This window comes from Colias eurytheme, chromosome 4, assembly GCF_061535395.1.
Source record: "Colias eurytheme isolate Ceu_HAF_F1 chromosome 4, ilColEury1 Martin Lab GWU primary, whole genome shotgun sequence".
Taxonomy (NCBI): domain Eukaryota; kingdom Metazoa; phylum Arthropoda; class Insecta; order Lepidoptera; family Pieridae; genus Colias; species Colias eurytheme.
The window spans coordinates 7,568,421-7,586,213 of NC_142983.1; the positions used below are offsets into that span (position 1 = coordinate 7,568,421).

Genomic DNA, 17,793 nt, shown 5'->3' on the forward strand with positions numbered 1-17,793 from the left:
TAAAGCTACTCACGAAAAATTAGCTTGATAGTAATCACTTGCAAAAATGGGCGATGTATCCCGGACTAAAATGTTTTGGTCCATTTTTGAAATGTAATGATGAGATTTTAATTATTCATAAGTCAGTAGATGTTGGCCGAAAATAAGATAATAATATGCTTTTGAGCAGAATATAAAAATAAAATAAAAAGAAAGCAATTTTATAAGTATAATAATTTGTTTAAATTCGAAATTGAGAGAAAAATGCATCGAGTTTGTAAGTGATACAAGATAGGATATAAAACTCACAGATAGAAGAAATTGTATATAATTTTCTTATAGATACTCCATAGATATATTATCGTGCTTTTTACGTAATAAATGTGTAATAAAATGTAAAAATGTTTCTATAGAAATATACTTCAATATTGTAAACTATCATGTTTTTATGTAAGTACTGTTTGTATGTATTATATATCAAATAAGATTTGATTGCTTATAATAATAAAAAAAAATAACCTACTGGAATTATTGTGAATAACAGTTTTCACGTATCTATTTCATTTTTGTAGAATTGTATACAACTAGTCGTAAATAACGAACAAATCAAAACGAAACTCGATTTAGTAATATCCTTATTATGGAAATATTTCAACGAAATTTATTTAGATATTCGCTTATTTAATAAAGGATACGATATTCAGTAGTTCTTTTTAAACTTCAAGGTGTTCAAATAGAATATTATGTTGTTATTCATTGAGTTACTATGTACTACGTACTAGAGTCATAGAGTGGCTATTCCAAATAAAAACATTGCGCACGGCCGCGCCGACGTGGTGGGTGAACTTACTATGATAAAGACTTTTCACCAGTAAGTTCACTTGGGCTTTGTTTGTAGGGAACTGTTGAAACAATACCTCAGCACACACGAAGGCATTTTGAACAGAGCAATAACACGTGTTGACGTGGCAAGCGCGGGGGCACAGTCCGGCACAGATTAAATGAGTTTGTGACGTTTGCCTCTAACTCGTGCTACAAAGAGTGTAGTAGCGATGTCCTCTCTGGTAGTACATAGTAACTCAATGTTGTTATTACATAATATTTTGATAAAGGGTAGTCGCAAAATATTATCTATGTAATGAGATGCACTAAAATAAGTTGGAGTATTGCGTGTTGTTTCATTTTCAGAAACTAAATTTTTAGAAAAGTATATTTTTACAGTTTAAAAATCTATCCATATAAAATTTTATATTTTTTCATCTATTATTAAGATCGGACCAGATGTTTGTTATCCACTGAAATGTAACAAATACAGAGATTCAAATATTGTATCATTTTAAAATAAACGAGGCTTACTATTTGTATAAATAGTTCAGTGTAATATTAAGATACATAATTTTATAATATAATTTTACAGGTATACACACAAAACACTTTTAGAAGTGGTCGAATACTTGATGTTTGTTAATAAACGTGTTCATTCTTTAATCTTAACTTATGTATGATTGTCATTAATGTTGTATTTGAATGTGTAAAATAAAACATTATAAGTACTGGTTTTTTTATTTTGTTTTTATTATTTTATTTGGCGGAAGTTATATACCGTGGACAGCCGGCAATTTTAGAATGTATTTTTTGTGATAATGACGTTATTAAGAGGTTTTACGAACGTGATCTCCCGGTATCTCCCGGTCTAATTGTCATCCGTTCAAATAATATTTGTAATATGATCGTTGTAATTTCCTGTAAGTAAAGATACATAAATGATTTTTGTCGTAAGCAATTTTAGAATTAAGTTTTCAAACTATGTATTCTTTGTTGGAAATTCAAAATAAAAAATAAAATAAAATAAAATAAAAACGTGATACATATTTAACTTTGTAATGTTTAAAGAGCCGTTTTTCCATACAAACGTAGTCCCCTGTTTCCTCCCTGGATTGTGCCACTAGAGCAATATATTTTTATGGTAGCTTTAGCCATATTCCTACGTTTTACTTTTTGTCATATCTTAATTATTAAAAAAAGATATGAACCTTTCAAAACGTAAGAAATAGGACAGATTATCCGTTATGTTCCGTCTTCCATAAAACTAATTTTTGAACATTATGAAAAAAGTACTACTACTAAATTATGAAAAAAGTAATCCAGTATTGGAGGAGGAAACAGGGGACTACGGAACGTACGCGTACGGAATTTGCGTAATTTTCCTAGGTATTTTCGGCCCGAGCTGCAGTTGTCCCTGTCGCGCTCTACGGGGGAGGCTTGAGGAATAGCGCGACAGCAATAGATAATAGGAAAAGCTAATTTTGAATTCTCTCGATGCACAGATAATGTAAAGGTATGCTTTTTTAAGGATAGAGCGGGCAAAAAAAGCTGGTGAATATCGAACTCCTAGCACGCCTCAGCAAATGGACTTGTTACGGGTCCTCGGCTCCCACACTCACTGCACAAAACATAATAGCATTCACATGCTAGGTACTATTACTACATACTATTTGACGCCGATCTTCTGTGAGGGTTCTCTTTGCCGGTGTGACTTGGCCGATTCGTGCCAAAGAATAGGTACTCTATTCCTATTTCCTATATAAGAAAATAGTAATATTAATTCAAGAGAAAATGATTCGCTTTGTTCAAAAAAAGTTCCATATCACAAAAAGTATTTCATATACTCCCTGTATATGAAATACTTTTATTTAATGAAAATATGTTTAACAAAACAAAATCAATAGCGCCTTGATAAAAAATAACAGCAAAGGCTCGGTTAAACGAATTTGCATGGGTAAAATTTGTCCCCTATTTATGTCGTATAAAATAGTTTGAAGCGACCGCAATCCTATAATCCTTGGAGGATAGGAAATATGTAGTGGAGGCAAATGAGATTTGTCAGCTGATGTAGTGAGGAGCTACTTTGTACGCCATCTATGCGTCATTTCATCGCCTAAACGAAATTCAACGTGTTACTTTGGAGAAATATTAGAAAGGATACGCTATGTTGGTATTTTCCACACTTCTATAGCTTTCTAAAACTAATTTTAAATTAATTATTCGTTTTATTCATATCGTTATTGTATAAAAAAATAACAATTTACTTCATTATTATCATCAGTTTTTACGTTATTACTATAGATTTAATTCCAGTTCCTAGAAAACATCGTAGTTTTTCATAAATTTTATGAAATATGTCAACATTTTTTAATCTCTTCTATAATTTATTATATTATGTCTTTAATAAACTTGCATATTTTTTTACTCTATATAAGAGATACTTATTTAGAAATAATATTATAGAATTCTTCATATCTACTAAATATACTATTCTTACGTTGGAAGCCAGTGTCTTACAGGGCTATTTATTTTTAAATTAGATTCAGTTTCGGATGCAACCAATATATTCGTACTTTGTATTCGAATTTTTGCCATTATGCGTATGACTTCAAAGGATTTTACCCGTATAAAAAAGAATTTCGCTATTATATTCGGTTTTGCCATATTTATATTATATTTCATATTTTTATAATTATTATTTTATTCTCTTTATTCTTCAGTTTATTTAGTTTACATTCCAATGAATTTTTTTTAGGTTATTCTATTGTAAAAAATAAGATATGTATTTCCAAAATAATGTTTACTCTATTTTAGGTGCCACTCTGTAAAGTTGTAATTGGTCAAGATCTATCCTGTAAAATAATACAATAAAGCGTAAGGAAATTTCATTATAATAAATGTATAATGTATAATGTATATATTCATAAGATTATATCTTACCATGTCGACATAATATGGACTCAGAAAGTGGGTATCTGGAATTATCAAGGCGATTGAATATTTTTTTCAATATTTTACGAAGTGTTTTATATCCATGTGATTATTAAAAATACATAGGCTAATTAAAACGGTCACTTACAAGCATGTTTATGATACCAAACGGGTCAAAGTATGAAGAGCTTTCCTCTACTTGGGTTCCCATTATATTATTTTGAGCCCCTAGAGCTCCGGGTTGAACTATGAAAATCATAAAAAAATCTTTATGCATAGTAAAATTATAAATTTTTAAAATAGGTAATAAAAAAATTAACCACGCGGCATTATTCGAATCTGCATCGATTTGCCAAACTTTTTAACTGTCTGAAAATTAATTTGGTAACGTATCTATTCAACTATGATCCAGTATACAAATAAAAATGACCAATAAAATGTTATTACCAATAATGTACAAAACATTTTGGGGAGCACCATACTCAGAGATAGAGTCGGATTCAGAATCGGAATTAGAATCAGAATAAGAATCATAATCGTCCATATTACCTGAAAAAACAAAGTAAGAAAGAGATCCGGAAAATTCACAACATTCTCAATTTTATTCAAATCACTTCCTTACACTGTGAAAATCTTATTATAATTAAGGTCAAAAAAAGAAAAATTAATATTGCTCTGGACATTATTAGTCTATGCGCAACCAACTATTAAAAATAATATTAATAAAATGTAAATTAGAGTACATTATTTATTACCACTAGATAATATAATGACGAAGCTAAATTTGTCGTGATTAATAAAAATGATATAAACATAATATCATTTGATAACAGCACGATCCTCGCAACTTTTTTGCCCATTAATGCCTTAATGCAATTACTTGTTGTGCCTTCATTAAAATAATTTTAAAATTCCTACATATTAATATGAAACAAATGCTATAAATAAAACATCACATTACATTTCAAGAAAATACATATAAGAATAAATTTCATATTACGTATCTAACTAATAAATTAAATTAGTTCCTCCATTGCTACGTTTTTTTTTCACCTTCACATTAATATAATTTTCTGTAATGTTACTATGAACTATTATAATTATTATTTTATCCTCATTTTTTGCTATTTCCTCCCATTCGTTAAATTAAATTCGTGTGTAAAAGGGGAAAAGGTGAGATAAGGCAAAATAATTTATACAATGGAATAATGAGCTTAATTTTAAAATAAATGATTTATTTAATTAATTATTTTTAACAATTTATTTGCAATTTTGTAATAATCATTAAAACTAAAAAATATTAAAAATAGAGCACTACCTCTCCGAGGTGTGCAGAAATTCTATGTAATGATTATTTTATCCAGATTCATTCAGCCTTTTTTGTATCTAGATTATTTATAAATATCTATATCTATTTATTTCTAAAAAATAGTTTGTGGTTCGTTCCCGCTATTTTCACTTTACATATTCACCACTTCATCAGAGGCAACTCATAAATCAACACAAGTGATTAATTAAAGGAATATAATATGCCAATCTTTATATTTAAATGTATTGAACAAAACTCTACATACATACAACTACGATTCATTGGTTTATCGATGGAAACATTGTTAATATCCATACTAAAATTAAAATTGCGAATTGCGAATTTGTCTATCTTCCTGTCTGATACGGTTTCACAGTTTAGCTGCACAGATTTGGATGAAAATTGGACTTGAACAATGTAGTTGAAGACTTATGGTTAATCAGCTGTAGGCTAATTTTTATTTATTGATGAGTATCTTAGCTCATGGTGTGACGTAACGGTGCATTTAGACCAAACGAACATAGAGCTAGAGCAAGAGCATTCTTTGGTGATCTTTTAGTGTAAACGAAACCTCGTATCAGTGTTGTTCAGTATATTATATTATATTAAATTACACTTAGAATAGCGAAAGAATGCTCTACGCCTGTTTACACTAAAAAAGTTGACATAATGGGGTTAGAATATTAGCTCGTTTTATGTTAACGTACCGTAAGCAATATGCACCTAATTTTATGATGAACGCTGTAATTATTTCTCTTAAAAAAAGACTACCGAAAGATATACCATGTCATTATTAAATGTGAATATGAAATACCTACTGTAGACAATCGATTTATTCATGTCGCAGACAGTTGAATCTGTTCTTTGATTAAATGACTAGCGCGTACATTGAATGACTAAAGGACAACTCGTCAATTTGTTCAACGTCTTGAATGTCATTTAGCATAGTTGTTGATTAGAATAAGGAGCCACCCCCTTATTCATTAGGGGTTAGGGTTTATGGGGGGTTAGGTTCACTGTATTTTAACCATACATAAAAAGGAACCTTCACCACGACCGACGCGTTAGTAATTCAACAATACGCCGACTGTTATATCCGCTCTATTCTATGTTACAATTCGATATTTGAACTTGATAACTGAACGTTCGTCCTAGTCATTCAATTAAATGTCGTCATTCAATGAACACGCTAGACATTCACACAAATAGCAGATTTAAACAGATAACGGCAGCATATATAAAACTATCTTGCTCCCCAGCACCGATTTGGGATATGCCCAGATATAAAAAATAAAGTGTACGATGAGCCTGAAGATGGGTAAGAACTAAAAAGTAAGAAGAGAGGATGCGATGCATAAACCCCTTTTAAAACATAATTTGTCTTTAATTGACACATAATCTAACCAGAACTTTTTCTAGATGCTGTGGCACCAACTAAAAGTGTTATCCATAAATATCTAAAAATGATTATCATCCACCAAATAAATAGTTTTACCTATTTTGTTGAGTCCGCTTTGTATAATACAATAACTTCAGTGCAGCAGTAGGTACCTATTGCTGTATACCTTATTACTATTTTAAGTATGTTTTAAACAATTTTATTTGGATACAAATGGATAGTATTATATTATGACTGCACGCAATAATTACTAAAGAAAATCAAAAAGATTTTCGGAAAATCCGATCAAAAGTTAAGTTTCAGGTTTCAATGAAAAAAACAAAGTGCCTTCACAAATGTTTATTGCTTTTTAAAAAGTATTGGATGATCGCCATTTCCCATCCTATGATGATCCTGTGAAATTAATAAATATATAGGTATTTAGTTTGTTACCTTTCTACATAAAACTAAATTAAATTTACTTTAGTTATTCTTAAGTTTTTATACGTTTTTCTTGTTAGATTAGCCCTTAAAAGTTAATTTACACAAATTTTCAGTAAACTCGTTTCTCGAGAACCATTTTATCTATTTAAAAAAATCCATCAAAATCTGTTGCATAATTTTAAAGATGCATAATATGATGCATGCATGCATATAATACATACACACAGACGGCGGAAAGCGACTTGTTTTATACTATGTAACGATTGTTATCTGGCGATGCATTTGGACGATTTCGACTAAATACATATAAAAATACTTACTAAAATTCATAAACCCGCGTTTCTTGCTTTGAGTTTGACCAGCATCAGTTTTTTGACTATTTGCATTCCCCGCGGTGTCGGTGGGTGTCACTGTAAAAATATATTAGTATGTGCTCATTAATGGCTTGAATTGACAAATATGAAAACAAAGATTATTTGTTACTAATATACATCCTTATTAAGATGATCCTATTAATTTAGCACTACTAATATGTTAAACGTGACTTATAGGGGTTTCGACATTGGTTAGTCTATTGATTACCAGTAAGAATCCAGTCCAGTTAATCATTCAATATTTTTATAATCATTTAATCATTTAATAAGGCACAATTATTACACAATTTCATTTTAATAATTATTTTAAAAGTGGGAAATTTATTTATAAACTAAGAGAAAGCGAGTGTTGATTGACCCTATAAAATTCGGCCAAGGTCTGTGCTGTGACTAAAGTTTTCCTTCGCAATTAATTTTTGGTATTCTACACATAGGTTCATGTAATTAAGCTCACCGGTTTTGAATACCGTATCATGTTCTTGTAAATAAATATTGGAAAAATCATATTCTATTAATAACTAAAGTAAAAATAACAATTACCTGAAATAGTATCGGGCCGCGGTTGTGGGTTAGCTGAAATTAAAGGAACAGATAATTTCATTAATTGTTAAATTTTTAAACAATTTTTCAAAGGTCGGCAGATGTTGAAACTAAAAAAAAATATTTATTGAACTTTTAACGTAATTGATATCAATTGGAATATTGAAATTTCTATCCTTGTTAATTTTTCAATAATTCATATAATATGTATTCTTCATATATTTAGTAAACATTTTGTGTTGGTACAGTAGGTAAATATAACTTACGTTCACACACAACTGTAGCAATAAGACATGAAAGAGCAAGCACAGCAATGAGAACAACTTTTCCGTTCATTTTGTTGATTGAACAATTGAATGTAATAAACACTTTGGCGAATCGTTTATATTTATACTGAGAAATTAATAAAAATATTCGAAACGACGTCGTGAATTCTGTTTAATTTACAGCGTGTCGTGTGACATTAACATTATAATTATAGATAAAACATAAACATAAAAATATTATTGATTAGTAATTAGTAGTGAATTTACTCAGCGAGTGAATGCATGGTTGTTAGGATGTTAGAAACAAGATAGAGAGGTTTGATTACAGGTGCAGTCTTAAAAATGTTTTTACACGGGTATATTCCTCGGTCGAGCGTTGTCTGACTGAGCTGCTTCGCGCAGCAATTGCTTCGCGAAAGGAATCGGAATTTTTCAAATTTCATGAATTGGGTCGTAAGTGATGGAATAATGCACTTTTGTTTGCATATTTGTGCGCGTATATAAACGTATGATTTATGTACGTATGCTTTGTGCACTTATAACATGCTAGCATCTACGCTAATCTCAATTTAGATGACCAGACTCAAAGTTCTTCTAAGAGCTCTATTATATTTTATTAGGCATAAATTATCTAGTATAGTAAATTAGTAAGTATAATTTATAATATGTAGTTTAAAACTATCTCGGAGACTTTTGTTAACAACAAGCAAGCATTTAGAATAACTGGTGCAGGTAATCTCTATCTCTACCATTACTATTATTATAAATTCCTATTTACCTTAGCCAAGGAATCACGTGGATTTACTAATTAATTATTTTTGAACTCTCTAGGTCCAACACAGCTTCACCGATTTGGCTATTTCGTTGTGTTTTATTTTTATTGTGTTCAGATTATGGAAATATAAAAAATAAAATAAATACCATACCATTAAAATACAGACAGGACATCGTCTGTAGGGTCTCTGGTTACAAGTCTTCTTTATTCGACAGTAAACATTTTGTAAAAATTTTGTATTAAAATTGAGAGAATTTTAATTAATACTATTGATAAAATGTCATATCATATTGAAATGTGTTAAAGTCACAATATTAATAAGAAAATAAAATATTAAAAAATGAAATCTTTTAAATTTTGAAGGTGGATGAATTTTGCCGCTACCCTCTTCATGCGTCAGTTGATAATAATTGCAATTGGCTATCGAGCAGATCAAAATTTTTTTATAAGTTTAAATTCATAGAATAAGAACGTCATTTCTGCAAGTAACTAAACGAAAGAATATTATTTTGCACGCGCTACCTTTTCGTGAAATTTCATGTTTGACTGAATGAAATAAAATTGGTTGTTGAGTAAAGTTTAATCAAAGAATCATTTTGTATTTGATACTTTTTTTTAAATAATATCTAAACAAATATATACAATTGATAAAGGTATTTACAGTATAGCAACACGTAAGTAAACAAGGGAGAATTTGTCAGTTGATAACCACTGAGATTGTTTGTCGAGCATCGTCTGACCTTCCTTGTACTTTGGTCAGTCATGAAGAAGAGTCGATATTTTAATTCCAAAATAATTCAACGTTCCATCATTAACTTTAAATATAACTTATTTAACTAAATAAAAGCATACTTATTATTTTTACTTTCACTTTTTCTAAATAATTTCTACGAAATTATCTGCATCGCAGCTCCTGGACTTTGGGTGGTTTCTATTTTCTTCCTTAGATACCATTATTAAATCTATGTGATGTCCAGTTATAACAAATATAGTCAAATGCATTTCGCAATTATAATAATTTGTGGAATGGTTCAGCCTAAAAATTTTCAAAATTGAAAATATTCCACAAAATGATACTTTTACAAGCTAGTGAGACTGAGTTAGAATCATACTATGAATTCTATTTGTAATACCAGCTCAAAGGAAATTTTTAGTTGGTACATAGAAAATTTCAGGCAAGGAAAAATATGCCTTATTTTTTAAAGCGAAAGTTTATTAATTCAAATATAAAAATAATTTCGAAATTGCATTACTACATTCGGTAATCGAATCGGCTAAAATCTTTTAATATTACAATTTGCACCGTTTACTGTTATTGCATTGATCGATAGGGTCAATTATGATGATCAAAACCTACTAGCAAAATTGATATATCAAACACAATTCGATTAATTATAGAGTTTTTAATAAGGATTTTTTTTATAAACTATACAATTTCTAATAAATCGAGTATGTAGGCATTGTTGTGTAAGCAGCTAGACGAATTTATTTATTTTTTTACGCGTATTTTTAGACGCGTAAAAACGAAATTGGTTCTTGAGTAAATCTAATATTAAATAAAAGATATTTCATTATTTATTTCATATCTCATTTTAAAAATAATAAAGCTATGCATACAATGAATCTATTTTACAAAAATAACAAGTAAGACAAGGGATATTTATGTAAGTGATACAAAACCGTAGTTTAATGTAGTTAACCGCAATGAAAAGTAATTATACAAATTGTATTTTGAGACATTTATTGATTGTGACAAAAATTATTATTCGACTTTCTTGGATGTAAGATGTTCATGATCCAAGGTATTATTATCTGAAAGAAAAAAAAAAAGAAATTTTTTACATCAATAGGGTAAACGATATTAATATAAAGTATAAAGTATAAAAAAATGATCAAGTTTTATCATTAAATCTATTACAACTCTAGATTTTGTTAAATTGAGATTCTGATCAACAATCAAATTATTAAAATTAATTTCAATAATATTACAAGCAGTTTTATTCCACTAGTCCTTGATGATTTCGGGAAGTTGTGTTGTGTTATGCTGATATTTTAAATGCTTTGTATAGAAAACATTTCACACGCACGCGCACGGTTTAGAATCATGTACCTTCTTAAATTATCCACATCATGACAATATCTTGCGACTCTTGCTTTGTTCTTGATTAGCATTTGTACTTTGGTCATTCCTGTTTGTTGCTGTATCCTTAGGGCTCACTGCAAAACAAGTGAATGAGAGTTTATGCATGTTCATTTCTTACAGTGCATTTGAGCAAACGAACGCTCTTGCTTAACTCTAGCTCTATGCTAGAGCTAGAGCAAGAGCATTCTTTCATGATCAGTTCAGTATTAGAACATTGCATAAAATCTTTTCGGACGCACTTAGAACAACTAAATAATGCTCTATGCCTGTTTATACATATAGAATTTGACCTAGAGGGGCTAGAATGAGCATTCGCTCGTTTGATATTAATGCACCGTAACAAGCACCTCGTTTGTGATGACCAAGGTGATGAGATCTAAATTACATCCATGTTTAAATGCTATTTAAGGATTTTAATTTGTCTTAGGCGTTTCGATATCACCCGGGTTAGGCCGGGATAAACACTTATACTTTGCCGGACTTTTAAGAACACATAATATGATGTTTTCTTGAAGGCTCTGTGGTAATGGTTCGCAATAAACTCGTGTTTATGTACAAAATTATTATTTTTTTAAATAATTTTTTTTTATAAAAATATATAAAATTAAGTATTACCATCTATTTCATCAGGCTTCGGCAGTGGTTTGGCTGAAAAATAAATAAGAAATTAAGGTACGTTTTTTTATTCTTACTAACTTTTTTTTTGTATATAATGAAGTTTTAGAGAATTAATATAGGATTAAAAGAGAATCATTCAAATTATTAATAAGGTAAAACACGGTTTAGATAATTAGGTAGTTTACATTAGAACAATATTTAGTTCCTATCAGGCGGGTAAACTTCCACATTCGCGGCCGCGTGCCATAACCATAGTAACCTATAGAAACAGTGATTTTGGCAGCAGCTTCTACGTCCATTTCACCATAAATGTGGAGGACACGACATGCGTGAATTCACGGCATTAGTGTGGAGCCGCCATTAGTAATTTCTCCCAAAACTGTAGTCGTAATTAGGGATAAATGCTTGCTAAACAATTGAATTGTTTCAACTTAAGCTATGTTTATACCGTGTCTGTCTCTAGATGAGCTTTAAATCCTGGTTGAATTTTAATGGCACGTTGAAAACAGACTTTTATCTTATTTTGTGAGAAACAATGAATTTCATGTAATAACCGATATTTTTTGAAATATGTATAACGAAATTAACAACTCACGTTCACTGACTACTGTTGCAATAAGGCATGAAAGAGCAAGGATCGTGATAAGAATAACTTTTCCGTTCATTTTGTTGATTTTACAATCGTGTACTAATAACGCGACGTCCATTCCGTTATTTATATCAAAAAATATATAAAATAATTAATAGAACATCGTGATCATATAATTATGCCTTTAGCCACATAAAATACATTCACAATTATTACAGTCAATATATATTAATGATATAGTAACTTATATACTAATTATTTAGTTTATTTTATATGATTTTTTTATCTTATGTCCTAAATAATATAAAATAAATTAAACTACGTATAATAGAGCAGTAAATTACGCTACGTATGTAAAATTTTTAAGTGAAGATGGCCGACGACACACAATCGAGTCGGGAGTTATAATATTTTTTGATTGGTTTATTTTATTTAAATCATAACTATATAATAAATATTTTCCTCGTAAAACGGCTTTTAAAGGATATCGTGTCACAAAACTTTTTCGAGAATTTGACCTTTTTGGAAATAAGTCAACAAAGATTCTATAAATAGGTGCAATAAGCATAGATTGTTTTATGGAGATGTTTCTTTGTATTAATAAAAAAATATTATTGTAATACAATTTCCATTCTTAACCAAAAATAGTATTTGTATCATTTGCATTATTATCTACAACGCAGCCTATGTCGCTCTTGTCTCCTTATAAATCGTTTATTACACCATAAAATCGCTCCAACAAACAAACACACTTTTGCATTTATAATATTAGTAAGTATTTATGAAGTAGGTTTATATCATTTATATTATATTTCAATTCAAATAATAAGGTGAATAAAGCATTAAATTCTATTACAGCGTAAGGAAGCTAAAACCTATGGGTATTTATCGGCATATCAAAGCGTTCGATTATATTGATCTTGCCACTATATTTCGTAAACAGCTGATTATCGTTATGGTGAAGGTATGGTAAAGGTTTAGTTCTCATGCTTATTACTTCATATATTTTGCTATTTGAAATTTAGATCAATCTTGTTAATCGTTATTCAGATTTACTTGTAGTTTATTGAATTAGATTTAGTACTTTATTATATTAGACTAGCCGCTCCGCGCGGTTTCACCCCCGTGGCTCCTCTCCTGTTGGTCGTAGCGTGATGGTATATAGCCTATAGCCTTCCTCGATAAATGAGCTATCTAACACCGAAAGAATTTTTTCAAATCAGACCAGTAGTTCCCAAGATTAGCGCGTTCAAACAAACAAACAAACAAACTCTTCAGCTTTATAATATTAGTATAGATTTAGATAGAGCAGAGACTAGAGAGAGCTTCTTTGGTGCAAAGGCAGACGGTTAACCGAGAGATCCTGGATTCTATTCTTGGTGGGATTAAAAAAATACGTGTGGCACTCGAGGACTGCCGCGGTAAAGCTATTGCATAGCATCGCATCGCTGTGCCGGTTGGAGTGGGGGGTGTTAGGTTTTTTCGTTACGGAATTTTTACATTCGGTCGCCGCGCTCAAAGTCTGAGATCAAAGCTATGCGATAGCTTAAAAATAGATTATCGTTCTAGTCTGATATCGGTGTTTTCGCTTTTATTACCAAACTAGCGGTCCGCCCCGGCTTCGCCCGTGGTACATATTTACGTTTTCTCTACATAAAAACCATCCTCGTACTTCAAGGAATATAATAAAAAAAGAATTATCGAAATCGGTTCAGTTGTTCTCGAGTTATGCGCTTACCAACACATTTTGCGATTCATTTTTATATATATAAGATAATACGAGTATGACTCCAGGCGTGAAAAAAAAAATTAATAAAAATCTTTTCATACTGCACGAGTATTGAATTACAAGTACATAGATGCTGTATAATGAAATCTAATGATTACCTTATGAAAATAACATTAAATATAATATTATGATGATATTTCTAATTTAATTAAAAAATATTTTATATGAATTAAGCTTCTAGTTAGTTCTAGTTTGAAACGATAATATTATCATTGGTACTTATTTTTTATCGTACAATAGGGAAGCGCTTGACCACTATCTGGCCTGTGCTGAGATGTGGCCTGATGGAAAGCGCTTCCCTAAAAGGTCAGGAAACTCTTCTCTTAAGACCTCCGAATTATATCTACTAATCGGGGAATCAGTTATGACATAAATGTATTTAACTAAAAAAAATACTTCTGATAATAAATAATACGAAGGAATACCTAATATAAGGAGCAAAATTAAACATGGCCTGTATATTAAATCTAATCATAGGGGAATTAGTTATGAAATTAATGTATTTAATAAAATAAAAAAATATATATTATACTTGTGGTAATTGATAATATGTAACTAGCTGCCCCGGCAAACGTCTAGGGGTATGAATGATGTTGGCCGATACTCAGATCCCAATAGGCACCCAAAATTTCATGAGATTCGATCCAGCCGTTTGGAAGGAGTATGGTAACTAACTTTGTGACACGAGAATTTTATAAATATAGAGATACAGGATGAAATATATAAAGAAATAAATCAAACATGGCTTATTTTATTTTTATTCGTATTTATATGTTTTTTCTTGTACCAATCGTTGAGTCTCATTGTTATCCGTGTTTGATGCAACATTTGTTATGTGAACTGAAACAAATAAAATAAAATAAATAGTTTTATGATATTAATATAAACATATCAATCATAAAGAAATTTTGTGGACAATAATTAATTGGGGTTTAGCTATTTTTAATTTTCTTTATTTGGGATGACAAACGGTAAGAAATATCTCAAGAATTTGAAATTTAAATTTGTTTTATATAATATATAAACAGTGTACCAACCATGGACAATCGTTTTACTGTTTCCATCGTCCATTGTATGTGGAAAACCTGCATTAAAAAAATGTGATGAATTTATATTATTATTATGAAAATATCACAAAGGTACTTGACTTACAATGAGACAAAGTCGTTTGAAATAAATAGTCGACTATAATTAATTTAATAATTAAAATAATAATATAAAACATTTTAATTTTAAATAAATAATTAACAATATATATGTGTTACGGCTTCCATGAACCTTCAATAAATTCATAAATTGTCTCATACGCCCATATCGATGTTATAATTAAAATAAAAATAGTTATGAAGGCTATAAATAAAATTTAACAATAAAATAATAGCTACTTACTAATAGTAATAATAAAAATAATCGTTTGCATTCGGAATTTATCAGGGACCATAAATCAATTTCATTAGAGACCCTTACGAAGATATAAAAATTCTTTATCCTAATCGGTCGGAGGAAAGTTTAGAAATAAGGTTAGAAACATATGCGTAGGTAATTTTTATTTATATACTTAATAATGTCAAGAATATCACTATTTCTTATTATGTATATCTAAAGAATTTTCATAATCCTACGATCTTTTGAAGTGGAATTTAAAGTTTTCAAATTAACTCCATGTGAGTAATTTTAATGCAATATATTATGATTATTTTATCACATAAACTTATTAGTCGTGACATTTTATCATTATTTAGTTATTTAATTGCTTTTGGACATACTACAGGTATATAAAAAGAAAATGTGTAGGATTTTATTTACTCTACGACTGTAGCTTTCAAGATGAATACAAAGTCAATCTTTTTAACTTTTTTGATTTTGGCCTGCTTACTTGCAGTCGCTTATAGTTCAGGTATTTATTCATATTTTTATGTGATGATATTTTTTTTTGAAACTTTGCTATATTTGACCTTTTTTAGTGTACAATAAGGGGTTTTCGGTGAAATAGTAATATAATTGACAAAATGATGATTAAAAACAATATAGTGCTGTTAAGTTTCAACAAACTTCAATAGTATATAATATATCTATAAGAAAAAAATTAAACAATAAAATGAATATTCTTTCTAATATTGCTTAATTTATTATATTGCTTCCATGTCACCAATGTAATGGTTATTATTTAAGGAAACTTCTCTTATACGTTTCTTATGTTTTCAGCCAACCCAGGAGGAAACATTGTCGCAGGTAAGTTTTGTCTACTTCAATAGAAATACAAGATTATAAATAAATAAATAAAAACCGGTCAAGTGCGAGTCGTACCGAGGCAAACATATTTGTTGTAACTGTTTTATGCTTTTTGCAATTTTTTTATAAGACGATACTTCATACCAAATTTCAAGACTCTATGTTCACGGGAAGTACCGTTTAGCTTTTGATTCCCTTGCGAAAGTCGAAAATATGCAGCATGATTGCGTTGAACATAGAATTTTTTTTCATAGCTTCAAGGGACGGTGGATCTGAGTATTTGATATTATAAATTTCAGCTTGATACTTCATGCGTTCCTGAGAAAAAGGCTTTTGACAAACAGACAGACGGACGACAATGTTATCATATTATACGGTTCTGTTTTTTCCTTTTGTGGTTCCGAACCTTAAATTTTTTTTTTATTTTTAATTAATTTAACAAACGTTTTTAGATAAAAATTCCAATGGAGCTTCTGATTACAATCCTCAAGTATCTACACCAGACCAGAATCAAGAAAATCGCAAATCAATTATATGATGAAACTACATTAGTAAGGTAAATGTTTTATTGTTAAAAACGTTATTATTTTAGTAGTATGAGTAGTACTTAATAAAGAAAAACCACCCTCTTAAAAAGTTACGTAAACAATCCGTAATTTTTTGCACAAAATATTAATAATATTTTATTTTTCAGAATGCAGAGGAACAGAGTACATATTTAAAATAAAGAGTTTGTCCAAAATGCGACGTTTTATTACTTATTTTAATGATATTGAAAATTTTAATTAAAATAAAAAATAGCGTCAAAAAATTGCAGTCGATTTTGTTGGTTACTGAAAGTAAACGATTTATTTAAAAAAGTCCTTAGTAGGTAGCTGGAGATCCCAGTGCTCATTTTTTTATGTCATTTTGTACTATAGAAACTTCTTGATTTCTGAGTGATATATTTGCTATTTGTGCAGGTTTTAGACTTATGAGCAAAAATCTAAAAAAAGGTCCTTTAACCCCCACCTCACCCTTTATGGTTGATGAAGTAAAAATTATTATAATTGATATTTGAACTATCCCTTTAGAAAGATATATAGATAACATTCAGACTTATCCTTCCATATAAAATGGACTACAAACATAAACATTCATTACTAATATTCATTATTACCTTATTTGATAGTTATAAGGTTGTTATATGATTTGAACGTGGAATTAAAAGTATTTATAAAAGACTAGCTTTCCGTCAGCGGCTTCGCCTGCGTAGTCAAAGTAAAACCCACATAGTTCTCGTTCCCGTAGAAATTCCAAGACCTATCCTATATCCCTCCTCAACTCGCAACCTATCTCTGTACCAAATTTGAAGTAAATACATGCAGCACTTTTTGAGATTAGCCCGGACATACATCTATCGTAGATCACGCCCCAAGTAATATTTAAAACAAAATATTCAATGTACAATTTTAACTTCCCTACAATTTTATTATATGTATAGAATATAGATATAAAGAGTAACTGATAGGGCCGGCGCCCACTGCCGGCACGGCACGGCATGGCACGGCAGAGCATCCCGCGGCGTGCAATGGCATCCCGCGGCGTGCAGTGGCATCCCG

The 17,793-nt window shown here is 29.9% G+C and overlaps 1 long non-coding RNA gene across 1 annotated transcript; it reads left to right on the top strand.

The window, feature by feature from the left end:
• Nucleotides 1–15,779: 15,779 nt before the first annotated feature.
• LOC149909085 (uncharacterized) lies at nt 15,780–16,742 on the top strand. The gene is made up of 3 exons (XR_016456693.1): nt 15,780–15,857; nt 16,166–16,192; nt 16,645–16,742. It is a non-coding gene; the product is annotated as an uncharacterized LOC149909085 (long non-coding RNA).
• The last annotated feature ends 1,051 nt before the right edge of the window (nt 16,743–17,793 follow it).